General features: G+C 36.2%; 1 long non-coding RNA gene across 2 annotated transcripts in view; it reads left to right on the top strand.

Annotated features, from left to right (window-relative positions):
* Positions 1-6,205: 6,205 nt before the first annotated feature.
* Positions 6,206-17,649, top strand: part of LOC307193149 — a 254,599-nt gene continuing 243,155 nt past the window's right edge. For both annotated transcript variants that reach the window (XR_013830235.1, XR_013830236.1), the window contains exon 1: positions 6,206-6,341. This is a non-coding gene — a long non-coding RNA (uncharacterized lncRNA). The remainder of the gene's footprint in view (positions 6,342-17,649) is intronic.

The following is a 17,649-nucleotide window of genomic DNA, read 5'->3' as shown; positions in this document are numbered from 1 at the left end:
TAGGCAAGAAAAAGAAACAAAAGGCATTCAGATTGGAATGGAAGAAACAAAACTATCTTCATATGCAGATGACATGCTCTTACATATAGAAAGGAATCCACAAAACAAATACAACTTTTATTAGAACTAATAAGAGACTTCAGTAGGGCTTCAGAATACAAGATTAATACACATAAAAAATAAACTAGCAATTAAAAATTAGAAAATTAAGTAAACAATCTCATTTACAATACCATCAAAAAGAACAGAATACTTCAACAAAAGAAGTGCATGACTTGTACTCTGAAAACTACAAAATAATGTTACAAAATTAAAGATCTAAATAAATGGCAAGAAATTTCACATTCATGGACTGGAAGAATCAATATTGTTAAAATGACAATAGTCCCAAAATTCAATCTATAGGTTCAACACAATCTCTATCAGTATCCCTGCTGGCATTTTGCAAAAACTGATAAACTAATTCTAAAATTCATATGAAAGTGCAAGGAGCCCAGAAGAACTAAAACAATCTTGACAAAGAAAAATAAATTTGGAAGAGTCTTACTTCATGATTGCAAAGTTATTACAAAATTACAGTAAACTAAATACTGTAACACTGCTATCCAAATATGACAGTATATAACATATAGATCAATGGAAGAAAGTTTAGAGTTTGGGAAATAAACCCTTACATTTATGGGCAAATGATTTTTAACAAGGGTGCCAAGACTATTCAATGGGGGAAGAATAGTCTTTTCAGCAAATGGTGTTGAGACAACTGATATCCACACAGAAAGTAATGAAGTTTGACTTCACAGCATGTGAAAAATTAACTCTAAAAGGATCAGAGACATAAATGTAAGAGCTAAAGATATAAAGCTCTAAGGAAATAACATAGGAGTGATCTTTGTGACTTTCGGGTTAGGCAGTAGTTTCTTAGATGTGACACCAAAAGGACAAACAACAAAAGAAAAATAAATAGATAATTAGGAAATGATCAAAATTGAAAACTTATGTGCTACAAATGATATCATTAAGAAAGTAAAAAGATAAATCACAGATCAGGAGAAAATGTTTGCAAATCATACATCTTGTGGGATTTGTATCCAAAATATATAAAGAATTTTTTCAACTTAACAATAAAATGAAAAATAGCTCAATTTAAAAATGGGCAAAGGATCTGCATAGACATTTCTCCAAAGAAGATCCACAAATGGCTAATAAGCACAATAATATTAACATTTGGGAAATGTAAATAAGAACCACAGTAAAATAAAACTTCACACCCATTAGGATGCCTATAATAAAAAAGTGAGACAATAAAAAGACTTGGCAAGGATGTTAAGAAATCAGAACCTTCATACATTGCTGCTTGGAATTTACTATGTTGCAGCTACTTTACAGAACAACTTGGGTGTTCCCTTAAAACGTTAAAAATAAAGTTATTATATGACTCAGCAATTCCACTCTTAGGTATATGCACAAGAGAACTAAATGCATATGTCCACACAAAATCTTGTACATGAATTATTATAGCAGTATTATTCATAATAAAGAAAAATGGAAATAGCTCAAACGTCTATCAACTGATGAATGGATAAACAAAATGGATAAACCAAAGAATATTATTCAGCAATAAAAAAGAAATTAAGTAATGATAAATCCTACAACATGGATGAACCTCTGAAATATTATTCTAAGGTAAAGAAAATAGTTCAAGAAACTGTATACTATATGATTGAATTTATATAAGATGTCTGTAATTTAAAGGCTACAGAGACATAAAGTATATTAGTTGTTTTCAGTGGCTGAGGGCAAGGAGTGGTGTGGTGGATTCTGGGAAAAAAGGAAAGTGAAGGATAATGGTTATGTATTTCTCTCAGGGGAGATGAATATATTTTAAAATTAGTGGTAATGGTTGCATAACCCTGTAAATATAATGAAAAAGAACACATTGTATGCTTTAAATCAGTGAATTTTATGGCATTAGAATTATATCTCAATGAAATTTCAAAATTTAGATTCTGGCATTGATCTCATCATTGGTCCAAGAATTATTCAGAAGAGATTTTTTTGTTTGTTTTAGTTTTTAATTTGATGTGATACTTTTGTTATTTATTTTTAGGATTATATTGCCTTCTGGGCAAATAATATGTTCACTATTTTCATTGATTTTATTTAGGTTTAATTTATTTAGGTTGATTTTTGTATCATGGACATTTGATTATAAAGTGCATTCTTTTGGTATAATATATATTTGGATGTATATTTATTAGTTTGGCGAATCTCAGGATCAGCATCAAAATACGCAAGTCACACTCTCATTAATTCTAATGACATAGGTCTTGTTGGACCTGGCCTCTGTCTTTTAAATGAAATCCTTCTGTAATTCAGGTGCAATGTAGATTTAGAGAATTACTCTATTAGGTCAACTTTATTAATAGCATTATTTGCAATAAACCCTTTTCTTCTTCTTGGTCTACTAATCACTGAGAAAAAAAGTTATGTTAAACTTTTCTCCTCCTCCTTTGGTTGGAGGTTTTCCATTTAGGATTTTTTAATGAAATTCCTAATCTGCTTGGGACAGTCTCTTTCAGATTGGGGCTCACCTTGTTCTGTGCGAGATGCTTTTGATGATTAGATTTATTTCTCCATATTCAGGTGAGAAGGTGAGTTAAGGTGATTCCTAATAGCTTGGTAATTTTTGTTTGGTGTTTCAATTTATATTTGTGCCTGCGCAGTTATCTGTGGTATGTACTCCTTTTAAAATATACTTACCTCTGCATCTCAGTCATCTGTTTTTGGATACCAGAAAAACAATGTTATTTGGCCACAGAACTTACTTTTTCCCTGTGAGTGCTAACCCATGCCACTTTTCAGCAAGGAAGCAGATTGGATCCATGTCTTCCACACAACTTACTCATATCCTCCAACCTACGCTTTTATTTGATACTATTGAAGTACAAATATTTTTCTGCCATTTCATTCTGCAAAATCTTCACTGGGCCCAGAAGCTTCAAAGGTGTTTTATTTCTGTTATCAACTTTCAATTTGGTTGAAATAAATTTTTTTAAATTATACTTTTTCTGGCTCCTTTTATTTGGAGTTATAGTTTGAGATTTAAAACTTTCCTAACTTAAGCACAGACAGAATTGAATTCATTATTTTGACATTTTCCTTTCATTTCACAGGCATTAAAAAGTAGGGAAGACTATCAAATGCGTTTTTGTAGTTATCTCTACCATTAAGGATTGATGTCTTTTTGTTTCCTTTTGTTTAGATGTTTATTTGGCTGGAATTCAAAAGGAAGAGGTTTGGATAAAAATTAGATACACAACTGTAGTTTTGAAGAAAACATTTTCTCTTTGTTCATATAATTAACATACATGTTTGGGGCACTGTGAAACAACGTTACTAACCATGACTCCCAACAGGACCTTGTGGTATAGTGAGGAAGGAGGAGGGACAAAGGAATGTTAGAAGCTCCATCTGACAACTGAATAGAGTGAGGATTTTAGGAGACATGATGGAGAGAAACTGGCTAGAAGCAGTTAATTACAACTATTATTACAATAATCTAGGGATGATCTGCGAGAAAGGGGCAGAGGCCAGAGATACTGAGGGGGAAGAATTGTCAGCACCTGGTGACCATTTGTATTTGAGCAATTCAGGGAGGAAATAAGAGGGCGGAATAAGAAATAATTCTGAATGCTCTGCTTGGGCAACTAGATGGACAGTAGGAAAGACTGTAACCTCAGAGGACATTTGGGACATCAAGAAGAGTTTTAAATTAACTTGACTGAATGTTTTGTTGCAAGTCAGAAATCTGTAGCATATATTATGGATAAGTACAACTTTTAATTGAATTAAATTACTTTTCCTGGCCCCTGAGGCAAGAGGAAACAACAAAGCCTGCCTTCTGCCTTCAGCAATTTTCTGTGCCCAGAGCTGAAAACCAAGGGACAAAGGATTGTCCATAATCGAAGTGAGGAGATCCTGGCCTCAGTGACCCTAATATTGCAGCACTAAAGGGAATGATTTAAAAGTTCTTTTTGGAAATGTTGATTTGCAATGTAGAGCTAATAAAGATGGACTAAATTGTGCCCACATGTTCTCTACAAGTCACCCGCAACCCCAGAATTCTCCTTAATTGTGTATACTTGGAAGACAGTGCTATTTTTACCGTTTGATGCGTTTTTTCCCCCAGCTTCATTGTGATTCACTGTGTGCTTTTCTTGGAGCAAATATAACTTGAGACTGAAATAGCCCCACTGGGAATGCTCACATTAAGCATGAGCTATTTTTTGATACAGATTATCCGTTATAACTTAAGTAGAGTAACAGTTTCATCATCTTCACAGGCTTAAGGAGGCAGAGGACTTAGCTGGAAGGACAAATCATACAAGTAGACTAAAGTCTTGCGATGCAATAAGGCTGGATAGAAGCTCCAGAAGGAGGACTGAACATGCCATATAGATTCTAAGATGCCCTTCCTCCTCTCCCCACTCACCTAAATTGTATTGTAAAGGCTCCAACTTAAACACAGTTTACTGCAAAACGCATCTTTTTCGTCTGTCTCAGAGTGATGTCTCTCTACCCTCAACTCAAAGAACATTTATTACTTGCCTCTCTCACTTGGTCCTTGTCAAAGGCTGCCTTGTGTTGGTGGTTAATGGGTTATGTGTGTTAATGGGCTACATATGTTCCTTAGGTTTCCTTCATGTCATTTCATTCGTCAGTAGGACTTCAGGATCTCAGCTGCCTATTAAGGTACCTAAAGCACAGGCAGGTGCTTAATAAAGCTTTTCTTGTAGATGCTTACCACAACAATGTAGATAACATTTAGTTTCACTACAAATGCTTTCCATTTGCTTTACTGCTAATGATGACTGGGCTCTGCAAAAACATCTTGTGGAATTCAGAACTACTGAAATATACAATTTACAGCGATTTTACATGTCTGTACCTTCCATCAGACAGATGATTCTCATTCATCTGATTTCCTCTTACTAAGGAGTCATGCATAATTGGAATGGTCCTTGCTCTCCTGCAACTTAGAATATGTGCGGGGGACAGATGACAACAACGACAATAACAACACAACAATTTTAGCAGTTGTTGTAAACAAACAACACTATGCCAGTTATAACTCGCAAGAGTGAGAAAGTAAAGTTAGAACGAAGTGAGAACGTATTACAGGGAAGATGAAATGCACGTGTTAGTGAGGCCTCTCCGTAGAAGTGGTATTTAATTTAAAACCTGTTGAATGAGGAGTGAACCCACGAACACAGTAAGGGGAATCATACATAAGGTATTAAAGAGAAGTTGACATCAGGGCAAGGGGCATAGGTGATGTTAGAAAACCATACTTTCATTAGCATTACAGGTCAATGTACTTAAATATTTTAAAAGACATAATAGTGGAAGTAAATTATTTACAAACATAGTGGCTGGCAAAAGCGGTTAGAGGCATTGGTTTGTTTGCTGTGGTTTTCCAGGGGGAGGGAATCAGTGTTGATTTTTGAAAAGACTATTTTTGAGCAGCTTTAGGTTCACAGCAAAATGAAAGGAAGGTACAGAAATTTCCTACACACTCTGCATCCACACGCACAGCCTCCCCCATTACCGGCATCCCCTCCCAGAAAGGTACATTTGCCATAACTGGCGAACCTACATTGATAATCATTATCAGCCAAAGTCAACAGTTTACCTTAAGGTTCACTTTTGGTGTTGTACATTCTATGGGCTTGGATAAATGTATAAAGACACGTATCTACCATTATAACATCATACAGAGTATTTTTGTCAACGGCAAGGCCCATTAACCATTCCTGGGAAACAGAAACAGACTCTGAGTAATAAAATAAAGTCTAACCTTTTTGCTTTCTTTTTCTCTGTGCTGAGTCCGGTTTCACTCGCTCACAGGGAACTGCAGGCAGTGGCCTCGCACCAGACCCTTCAGACCAGAGTTCCCGGCGTGAAGCGGCTGCACCGACGCCTCAGCTCCGTGGGCTATGCGCAGAACCGCTGCTCATAACACCCCAATCCAACATGGCAGCGGTGGGCCGTGTGCAGAGACTGCACCCGGCACTGCCAATTGGAGCCGCGAGCAGCCCAGCTGCCCTGGTCTCGCGAGAACTCTGCCGCCTCCTCGTTGCGCAGAGCCGTATAGAAAAGCAGCCCCGAAGCCCCGGCCGCGGTCTTTCTGGCGGACCGTGTTCTAGAGTAGGAGCTCGCACCTCTCCGTTCTTTGATCAAAGAACAAGGCTTTCCTTTGCTTCTGAACCCGACTCGGTCTCCTTCAATCGACGTGAACAACACCCCGCAGGAGAACCTTTGTCGGGGCCCGACTCGAAAGGGTAGGTAACGTTTTCACGCCCTAAAACTCCTCTGTGCTCTACCTAGTCATCCCACTCTCCCCAGTAACCCCTGGCAACCACTAATCTTTTTAGTTTCCATATTTCTGCCTTTTTCAGAATGTCATATGATTGCAATCATGCAGTACGTAGTATTTTCAGATTGGTTTCTTTCACTTTGTAATACGCATTTAAGGTTCCTCCATGCCTTTTGGTGGTTTGATAGTTGCTTTTCAGCTGAGTTTAATTATTCTATTGTTTGGATGTATCATAGTTTGTCCTTTCACCTACTGAAGAACGTCTTGGTTGCCTTCAGGTTTTGACAATTATGAACAAAGCTGCTGTAAATATCCATGCCTAGGTTTTTGTGTGGACATAAGTTTTTAACTTCTTTGAGTAAATACCGAGTTACACAAAAGGTAGATCACATGTTAAGAGGATGTTTGGTTTTTTAAGAAAAGGGTATTAGTATTGGTTTATTCTTATTTCTAGGAAATAAGATTCTACATGGGGAGAGCTGGTTGATGTGTTTGCTGTTTTTGTTACTCAGCCTTTAATAATATTTAATTATATTTTCCTCTTCTGGCCTCCTTCACTCAGACTCCACTCTGAGTGAAGTTTCCCTTCACCAATTTTCACAAAGATTACGGGGTGTCCTGTAATAAACTTACTTTGTCTACTGGGGCCCACATAATGGAGGCTACCCCAGTGGCTCAGCTCACATCACAAATCTAAACCTAAGTCATCACATACTTACAGGAAATACCTATTAAGGAATCGTAACAGACACATGGCACAATCTCCAACTAGGTTTAGCCAGCTTACCTTACTCTTGAAAATTGGACCTGCTAGCCTTATAAGGAAACCCCTGATCTAGCCAATCATGCCCTCTTTATGAATTGCCTCTTCTACTCTAAAAAACTCACTATTACCCCACATCCCTCAGGAAGAGTGCTTCACTGCTTGTGAGGCATTGTACTTCCCCAATCCATGCACTGTTCTTGAATAAAGTATCAAATTTGATACTAAATTGTTTTAGTTTTGTCATTCGACACCTGTTTAGCACCCCCTTCCTGGTTATCTCCGCCTTTCATTGTCTTTGACTGCTTTATAATGCTGTTCATTATAGCAAACTGATAATAGAGAAAATGATTCTTATCGTTGAAATATAAATTGTCTCTGGAGGAGATACAGCTGATTATTTCCCTGTGGTTTTACATCTTTGTAAATTCATTTCCTTATTGCCTACAATCAGAATTCTTTGAATTCTCATTTGAACTGGTCATTATATTTTACATGTCCACTGATTATTTAATGAGTTAAATACAGTCTTTGAATGTGTTTTTATATTTGTGTGAGATGAGTCATGATTTAAACTTATTTAAATATTTTTAATGGCATTTTCTCACAATTTGTTAATATTCTTACAATGCACATGTTTTGATTCATAATAGTAACTTACTCCTTTTCTAAAGCTTATTTTAATTTTATTTTGGGGTTTTGAAGTCATTGTTTCAAAACCATGTTAAGCATGGTTCTTAAGCTTTTTAGCAAGTTATGAATACCCATTTAAATCACACGGTAGCTAAGCTTTAATATTAGTATCTTAGGTTCAGTGTCTTTGATATGGGAGGCAATATACTTTAGGAAGAAGGAAGGTATACGGAAAAAATGTAAATATTCCCTCCTTTCCTGGCAGGAAGGGGTAACCCCAAGCAAAACTTGAAATTGGCAAAGTTTGTTTTGGCGAACCCCACCTCCCTCTCCTCATTTTCTTTCTCTCATTCCTGGTATATATTTTTTTTTATCAGTCAACAACACTCCAGTTTTAACACTCTGACTTTTTTTGTTGTTTTTGCTAAGTTTCAGAATGTATTTTAAGTCAGTTAACATCTATTTAAAGAGCAGCATTAAAATAGCTACACAACCAAGATATAAACATTTGCTTCAATTAAAGTTTTTAGGTATTTCAAAAATCCTGTAGACCCCCCCGCCAAAAAAACAAAAAACACCTCATTAGTGCTTGGCCTGTTGTTTCCTTTTGAGGCCTCTTGTGCTTGTTTCCAGGAGAATTTATAGGTTAAAATAAGATCTTTGCTAATGAGATCAGTTGCTCTTGTTAGTATTTCAGCATTTAGAGACCTGCAACAAAGTGATGTAAAAAGCTGATTTGGGAGAGGGTGCCTCCTTATTTGTCCAGCTCACCCCGAGAGAATTATTTTCTGCCACTCACCTTAAACTATGCCTGCTTTTAACTGAAATCATTCTTGACTGTACTGTGCTTGGATGAATGGAGAAACGCTCAGCTATGGTCTTGGCTTGATAAAAACTGACAGGTTCAAACCCTGTAAAATTAACAAGACAGAAAATGCCATTAAGTTTTAATCCCTTTAAGAATAGACAATTTCTTGGAAAACACCATAACACAGTAAATCACACTTTTGAAAGCTCTTGTTTAGCTTTGTTTGCATCAGGGTAATTTGAGTTATGCCCAGGGATGTCACACGACACAAGCGATGCAGGTCAAAAGTAAATTTTGGAAAATGGTATTTTAACAGGACACTATCACGCAAAAGACAGAATGGAACTATACATAAACTCTACTCTAGTTGGTAAATTTCTAATTCATGGGCGTGGCGTAGGGAGTACACACTAACAATTCTGAGTCTACTTTTCATGTGTCCTGGGGACGTCCAAAAGAATAAATGGAACGTGTATGTTGAATGATTGGTGAATGATCCAGATGTTGATACAGACATAATTGTGGAAATGTGTATAAAAATGGGTTAGTAAGCACACATGCATTTTCTAGCTCTGTCTGTCAAGAAGGCCTGGGAGCATTGACATCTAAGTAGCAACCAGACCCTTGGTATTGTTGGGAATGGGGAAATTTCCCCCTTTACCTCGCTTGAGTTTTTGCAGCTGGACTAATAATAAAATTGATACAAGACAGATTAACAGGAGAAAAAGAAGCAAATTTTAATTGCTGTGCACAGAGGTCTTATAGAAATGAGACCCAAGAGGTGGTGAAAGCAGGCAAATTTTATACCTTCTTAGACCAAGAAACAATACATTTGAGAGGAATTGACAGGGCAAAGAAACTTAAGCTTTGGATCCTTAATTAGTAAGGAATTTAAGTTTGGGTTTGGGGAGTGAATTAGTAAGGAAGTAGCAAGCTTTATTTGTATGGGCTTCCCCACCCTGAATTCCCTATTTTTAGTGATAAGGATGTCTTTCTACCTCCTGGTACGTGGAGGGTACCTTTCACATGAGAGATCTATTTCCTGTGGCTGGAGAGACAGAGAGGAGGGTCAAAGTGTTGAGTGTGGGCTAGACTTAGTGATTTGCTTCCAGAGTATATGAAGTAAGAAGAGGGAAAAAAATAGTAACTTTACAGTGGAGAAACCTGACAAACACCACCTTAACCAGGTGATCAAGGTCCACGTCACCAGTGATAAGTCATGTCAATAGCATGTACCTTCTAATATAATAGATAAAGTCCTGTTACAAAGCTAACTTTTGAGAGAGTCCATGTGTTCTTGAAAAGAGTAGGAAGGTTCTTTAGCGGGAGGTATCTGTTTCCCCATATGTAAATTTGATAAAGTTTATTAAATGTGTTATTCAAATATTATGTGGCTTGTTTTTCAGCTAGATAAATTGTAATAAGTAATATTAAACTTTATGAATATAATCATTTGTTCATATATATTTCCCCATAGCACTGTTGTTTTTAAATATTTAGGTGCTTGTTATGGAGATATACATATAATCATAATGAATTAATTCATTAAACATATACATGGTTCTTCCTATATTCCAAAAGCTCTTCTTATACTTTACCATTAATTCATGTATAATCCTTATAACAACCCCATGAGTTAAAGACTAGTTTTAGCCTTAATAACCTCACTTTTCTTGCACGCCAATTTTTTCATAACCCAAGAACCTAGCACAGGGCTTTTATATTATTGAATTTTTACACTTCTAAGCTATTATTAAAAAAAAACAAGTAAACAACTGAGATTATGAAAAAAATCCATGAAAATTAAAATATTATTATAGAAATGGGTACCATATACAGTCTTCAATTTAGCACAGCAACGTGGTAGTTCTCTTAATACCTTCAGCTCAGTCTAGGTATTGGCAGAGAGATGGTGCAATTCCATTAAAACTAGAATTAAAAAAAAAAAACAATTTCTAATGTATTTAAGAATTCGCATGTAGATTTCTAATATTTTAGCACATCACACATCAGCATCTACTTATTCGTGCTTCTCTAAGCCGAAGGTATCACCATTTAATAGTTCAGTAAACAGTCATACCAGGCCAAAATGTCATTTCTTTGTTTTATCTCAGAGCAGCCACTTTGTAAACTACCTTATTTCAGAGACTTTGGCTAAGATTATCAGCACAAACAAAAATTTCTAAATGTTATTGAGATCATTGTCTTCCAGAAATTATTGCTTTTGAAAATATTATTCAATCAAAGCAAAGTTTAATTTTCCTGACACTTTAAAAATAAACAAATACAATTGCCAAATGCTTTTATTATAATTCCCTGAGGTAAATTAAATGAGTTCCAGGAAGTCATATTTAACGATATAATTGCTTGCTCTATATGCAAAGACATACCATTGAAAATCACTTCTTAGCAAACAAGACAATTTTCTTTGAAAATGCAAACTATAGCATGTAAGTGAGGTTTTGGAAAGATTTTCTAATTCCTAATGCATGAAAAACGTTGCGTTGTCATTATTATTGCTTTTAATTACTTCATAGTAATTAACATTAGTTTACAGATACTGCACACATAGGAGACTAAACAGATCTGGAGGAAAAAAAATGGCTTAAAATCCAGCTCACTTGTGACCTAGTCTCGTATCTATTGTCAAGTGACTTTATAAACTGCTCTAGGTGACATATGTGTTGCTAAAAAATCATGACTTTATACAAATTAACACAATAAAAGCCACAGGGCTCAGAGGAAAATTGGGACTGGGGCACAACGCTCAAAACTTTAGTCAATGACACATTAGAATAAAAAGATAGGAGCCTAATTCAAACAACTGCACAGTTTTACGCATGTTAAATGGTTAAGAAATACATATGTGGTACAGCAGATATGGCATTTTTCATTGGGGGAAAAAAAGCTTAAATTCTCGTGTGGAAGTAGACATCAAAAGGGCTGCAGCTTTTGTTACTGAAGTAATGGAAGAAGGGTTATTTGAAATCGGAGGGAAAGTTGTAATCCCAGATGTGGATGGGTGTGATTCATAACACATAACGCAGGCAACGAGCTGTTGTAGCTGGTAGATGTTTGAAGGGTGTACATTTTGTGTAGTCTTGCATGGATCAGTTCAGCTAGGTGCAGTTTTCTGCATACCCCTGGTGTTTCCCATGGATGAAATCACACATAAGCAAAAGCAAATCTACTTTGTCCTCAAATTGTTTCTTAATATATCAATCACGTTGGAATACATTTGGGTTTTCGACTCCGGTATTATAACAGAACTGACTGTAAATGTTAGTTGACTGCAGTGTTATTGAATTTTAGTTCAGACTGGACTCTAGATTCCCCTAGAAATATTCACTGGCATTAACTGTGGCAGTTAAATCTTGTTTTAGGTCCATGTTTTCATCTCCTGAATTTATAATTCAGAATATTTCTGCCATCGATGTGTGTATATACTCAGTACTCTGCTGTTTTCTTTCTGTTTCTACCCACTGTAGCTTGTTATAGCCTCAGAGCAGTGAAGAAAAAATATGTGACTACACAGCAGGGGTATAGATCAGGCAGTCCCCTTAAGTATACTTGGCACGGCTCTATCTTTAAGGAATTCACCCAACCTGTGTAATCACACTGCCTCTGCTGAGCAAGAGGTTTTCCTAATACAGCATCAGGGGACTGTATGTTGGTTTAAATCTTCTCCCAGCTTCTTAGCAGGTTTACAACCCAGGAATGTCTTTCTTTTAAAGGACCTGGGAGCCATCCCTTTGAAATGTGATTCTCAAGAAAGACAGGGTCCCTTTCTCCCAGTCTCTGTGAGAGGGTAGGAGCCTAACTTCCATACGGAACAATAAGCAAACACAGATGGCCTCATCACCTTGATCAGCCTCCCTACTAACCAGCCTCTGGTAATTTTCCACCAGCTCTCCCTAGTGCCTTTTGTTTCAGGGGGTTGAGTTCAACGTCTTTTTCGTATTGCAGTAGTCTTGAATAAAGTTTCCCTTGTGTGCTTACTTTTCTGTTGCAATTTTTCTTTGACATATCCCACTTCCATTATGTGTGAATGAAGGTGCTGAAATAGAAAATCACCAGCCTCTTTACTGCCTGGTCACAGAGATATTTATTAGAGCCAAAATATTGTGTGTGGTGTGTGTGCGTGTAGCAAAGTAGATGATTTTGGGTCTGGATGGAAAGTTATTGTTTGAATTTGTCCCAGAGTCATCCTGTCTGATATATACCAGCTTACTGTTACTGGGAGTAGAGCCAGGCTTGGGCTTGAGTGGATTTTTTATTTTTATTTTTTGCGATACGCGGGCCTCTCTCTGTTGTGGCCTCTCCCGTTGCGGAGCACAGGCTCCGGATGCACAGGCTCAGCGGCCACGGCTCACGGGCCTAGCCACTCCGCGGCATGTGGGATCTTCCCGGACCGGGGCACGAACCCATGTCCCCTGCATTGGCAGGCGGACTCTCAACCACTGCGCCTCCAGGGAGGCGCTTGAGTGGATATTTTTTATGCACTGCAAAATGACTCAGGTAAATTGTTGCCAGATCATGTTTGCATGTCTTTGAGGGTAGTGGCCTATTTTATTGATTATTAGATTTCACTCAAACTTCACACTAGATCTTCACTAAGCTTTTTTAGTCAATGAATCATGGGAAAATCCCACCTACTGCATCTCATTGGTCAAACTGGAGATTCAAACATTGGACAAAGTATTGATGGATCATATCTCAGGATCAAACTCATTCACTATTGTATGCAGCTTCTAATCAAACCAATTGACATTTCCAAACTTCTTTTCTGTATCCTTCAACCAAAACACAATCACTCTACCTGCTTATAGAAATCTCAGCTGATCTTGGCCCACATAATTTCTAGTAAATTTAGGGAGTTTATGCAACTTCCCACTCACTTAGTTTACATGCTTGTGATAAAAATACTTCAACATTGGGTAGATTAGATGATGATTGATTAATGAGGTTTAGTAATTATTTATATTAGGACTGCTCCATGTCTGTGGAAGCTTGTCTTCAAGATGAGCACCATCAATTCCTTCCCTCCTGGGAGGCATATAGCCCTGGAAGAGGACGCCTATTCCTCTTTTTCCCTTGAATCTGTACTAGACTGAGTGGCTTGTTTGGCCAATAGGATATGGGAAGGTGACATGCAACTTCTAAGGTTAGGTCATAAAAAACCTTGCAACTTACCCTTAGGCCTCTTGGACTATTTGCTTCTGGAATGCTTACTCTGGGAATAGTAGTAGTCAATGCTATGTAACAAATCTGTCCATGCTGTGAGATCTTCAATTTACATGAAAAGGCCAGGTACTTTGAGGTACCATGTGGAGAGAGAAATATGAAGTCTCACCTCTTCTATAAAGCTTCCCTTGAGCAGCCCATCTCCTGCTGCTCTCTGTTTTTTCTAAATTTAAAAAAAAAAAAAAAAACAAGAAACAACACAACAACTTTACCATCTGTTCCATCTTTTTGGCAATCACAAATTAGACTTCTCATGTTATTTTTTTTTCCTGTCTGTACCATGTGTAATTTGAATTTCCTCTTGTAAAATCTCCTAAAGTTGGTTGTAAGGTCTCTCTGTGAAATGGTCAGGTATGTAATTACATCAGTCCAAACCTTGTCTTAGAACAGTGCCATAACCATATTATTTTGAATGGATTAAAAGGAGGAAGGATATCTGTAGGAGAAAAATAAAAAATCAAGGAGGTAATTCAGCTTTTCACGGGTTAAAATAATCTTGTCTTTCTTATAGTTTGGAAACTTGCAGTCTTAATATTAGGAAATATTAGGTGTGCTTAGTTTGGAGTGGTTTAGTCTCAGTCATTGCAATTTAAAATAACTTTCTTGTATTTATGATTGAAATATGATGTGGGTATTTTAATAGAAAATCAGTCTTGGAAAATCAGCTGAAAAGTGATTACTCTTTAACTGGAATTGTTTACAGTCACAGTCCATTTTTTAAAACTATTTCAGGATTCAAACAAATGAGAACAACTTGAAATCAAGAAACTCATTTAGCCATGAAAAAAATAGCTATTTCCCAATGCTAAACAGAAAAGGAAACATTCATTGGTACTGAAGTAGCTTAAGAAGTCACTTTTCTTTAGTAAAAACACAACATAGGAGAAAGATAAACCCTTCTAGTAGGAAAATAATGGATTTATTAACATTCATATCAAGAGCAAATGTTGATCTATCAACAAAGCAAGCTTGCAGCTTAGATTCATTCACTGAAAAGCTGTTGCCGTCTGAGAGCCTTCAGAAAGCCAAGTGCTTGCCAATGACCATGGGATTTGTCCAATCCATCTGCATCTAACTATTTGTCCAAACTAGGTTTTACATTTTCTAAGTAATGCCTCACTTAGAATTCCTCTAGAGACATTACTCCATTATCTAGTTAATCACACTGTCAGGAAGCTGTTAAAATATTTGGTAGAAGTCTTCCATTTGCAATTTTTTAAATATAAAATTTTACTTAGCCAAATAATTCATTTCCCCCTTGACTTTTCAGTCTTTCACAGTGTGAATATGTTCCATCTTCTTTACAGCTGAATACATCTATAAAACTAAGTTTCTTTCCTTTCCCCTCCATTTCACACATTAAATTCCCATGTTTTAATTTTATTTTACTATCATCCTAAAGTAGTGACCCAGCTTATCTTGCAACAAGAGAGCAGATTTCTTTCCTGTAAAATTTCATGATCACGATTCTTAGTTGCTTTGCTTTCTCCCCGTAGGTTTGCTGAGGTTGGTTATTTATTTTAATGCAAAATACACTTATATACAGAAATAAAATTAGTGTATAGCAAAATTAGTATCTATTTAAGGATACATGAGCAAAGAAATTATAAAAACCTAAAAAATGGGAGCCTTATTGAAGCACTTAGTTACTAGTTTTAAATAGATTTATTTATAAATATCTATTGGAATAAATAAAAATCAACCCACTTTACTTCCAGTGAAAGATATTAAACTAAGATATATTGGCAGAAAAAAATATCATCTAGAATCAAAACAGTGGGTATGTTTTCTTTTTATTTGATGATGTTATCTATTATATTTTTGGTGGCTAAATTACCGTCATTTAAATTTTTTTCCATAATCTCTCATCTCTTTCACTGAAATGTATATGAGCTAATATTAAGGTTGAGCACTGTCTGAATCTTGGATGATCTTATAGCGTAAATCAACTTTTCTATGGCAGGAAGGACTCCCTGCACAAGCTGTAGGAAAGTCAATGTCTACTTTTATAAATAATATTGATAATGTAGCCATAAGTCTATCTTTGTATAGTGTTTTAAAGTTCTAGAAAAGGGACTTCAACATTATTAGGTTCTTTGAATGTTACAATGATCAACTGGGTTAATATTACAATTTCCATTAGTAAATATGAAAACTGAGTCATGGAGATGCTCAGTGGCTTTGGTCAAAATCCTATATCCAGTAGCAGGCAGAACTGGAATTCAACTGAGGGATCCTCAGTGTTAGCCTAGAGCTTTCTCAATTGTGTCATCTCTATATATTAAATCAAATTATCAAACATAAATAAATATAACATTGTATATACTGCTTGGTGGACTGAAATACAGAATGAACGTGTACACACATTTCTTATTTTGGGGATTTTGAGTTTTCTATATCAGATATAAAACTTCAAATTAAGGGTTTTTTTGGTGGTTGTTGTGAAAATAAACTTTATCAAGGTAAAATTTACATAAAACAAAATGCATCTCGATTTAGTGTATATTTTGAAGAGTTTTGAGAAATGTATACAGCCAGGTAACTCCCACCACCATCAACACAGAGAACATTTTTTCATCGCTCAAAGAAGTTCCCTGCGATCCTTCAATGGTAGGTAAGTTACTTGCAGATCAGTTTCTTCCTTTGTGGCTTTTTTAAAGCTTTGCAAGGACAGGTTTGGAATGGATTTCATTGAAATGATAATTTACCCCAATTATTTACATACTGTCCCCTCTGATAACAGTTGAGAATATGCTAAAGGATCATCAAAAGCTCTTCATTCTGGCTGGCTTGTGTTCACAGTATTTTCTTAGAGCTTGCATTATGTGAGGTCTGGGAATTTTGACCTTACAGATACTTTTATTTATCAAGACTCATGGAATTGGGCTCTATAGTTGCATATCTGAGTACTTACCAAAGAGGTAATGGATCCTTTATTCAGATTTCTGAAGTTCTTTTTCTGCATAGCTCCTTCTTTTCCAGAACTCTGCCCCATACAACTCCAGCTGTCTCAGCCTTTTCTATTCCCTATTTAGATTCCTCAACTCTGTGAGGTTACTGGCTTTCTTTTGGGTTTATGCCTGTTTGTGTTCTTGAAATTGTGCCCAGGCACAAGCCAGACCAATTATAAGACTACCTCACCTGTTTTCCTTCTCTCAGGGATCTCTTTCTTAAGATACCTTCTGTTAATGTTTGGTTTTGTTTTTTGTTTTCTGTATGTTTACAGCAGGAAGGTAAATCCAGCCCTTTTTACTTCATGGCTAGAAGCTAAAATTGTGATTTTTTCAATTGAAGTATAATTGATTTACAATATTATATTAGTTTTAGACATACAGCATAGTGATTCAGTATTTTTACAGATTATACTCCATTAAAAGTTATTATAAGATAATGGCTATAATTCCTTGCATAGGTTATTTTTATACCCCAGTCTATATCCATGTTAAGAGATATGATTATGGATTTTTTAACCTCTGAAAGAGAAACAGAAATGTGCTGCAGAATTCATGATTCTGTTAAATACTTATTTTGCTGGACAATCAGATCTGTACCAATAATTTCACTTAATTGTCAATCCCTCTGATAGAAAGTAAAAGTTATAAGTATCAGGATGGGAAAGACTAGGAAATGATTCAAATAACCTAGCTGTGTGTAATTCAAAGATGGCCTTGTGATACAAGAAAAAAATTGAAAATTTTCAGTGTAATGCTGTTACTAAATCAGTTGACCACACCTGTGCCGGGGTCCTAGCCCAGGTCAAGACCCTTTGTCTCAGCCAGAGACGTTCTTTCTCTGATCAGGTTCATGCAGTAATAACAAAACTGA

Source organism: Stenella coeruleoalba (genome assembly GCF_951394435.1).
Source record: "Stenella coeruleoalba genome assembly, chromosome: 10".
In the NCBI taxonomy this organism is placed as follows: domain Eukaryota; kingdom Metazoa; phylum Chordata; class Mammalia; order Artiodactyla; family Delphinidae; genus Stenella; species Stenella coeruleoalba.
Note: the sequence above shows the minus strand (reverse complement) of the source record. Positions and strands in the feature narration are given on the sequence as shown.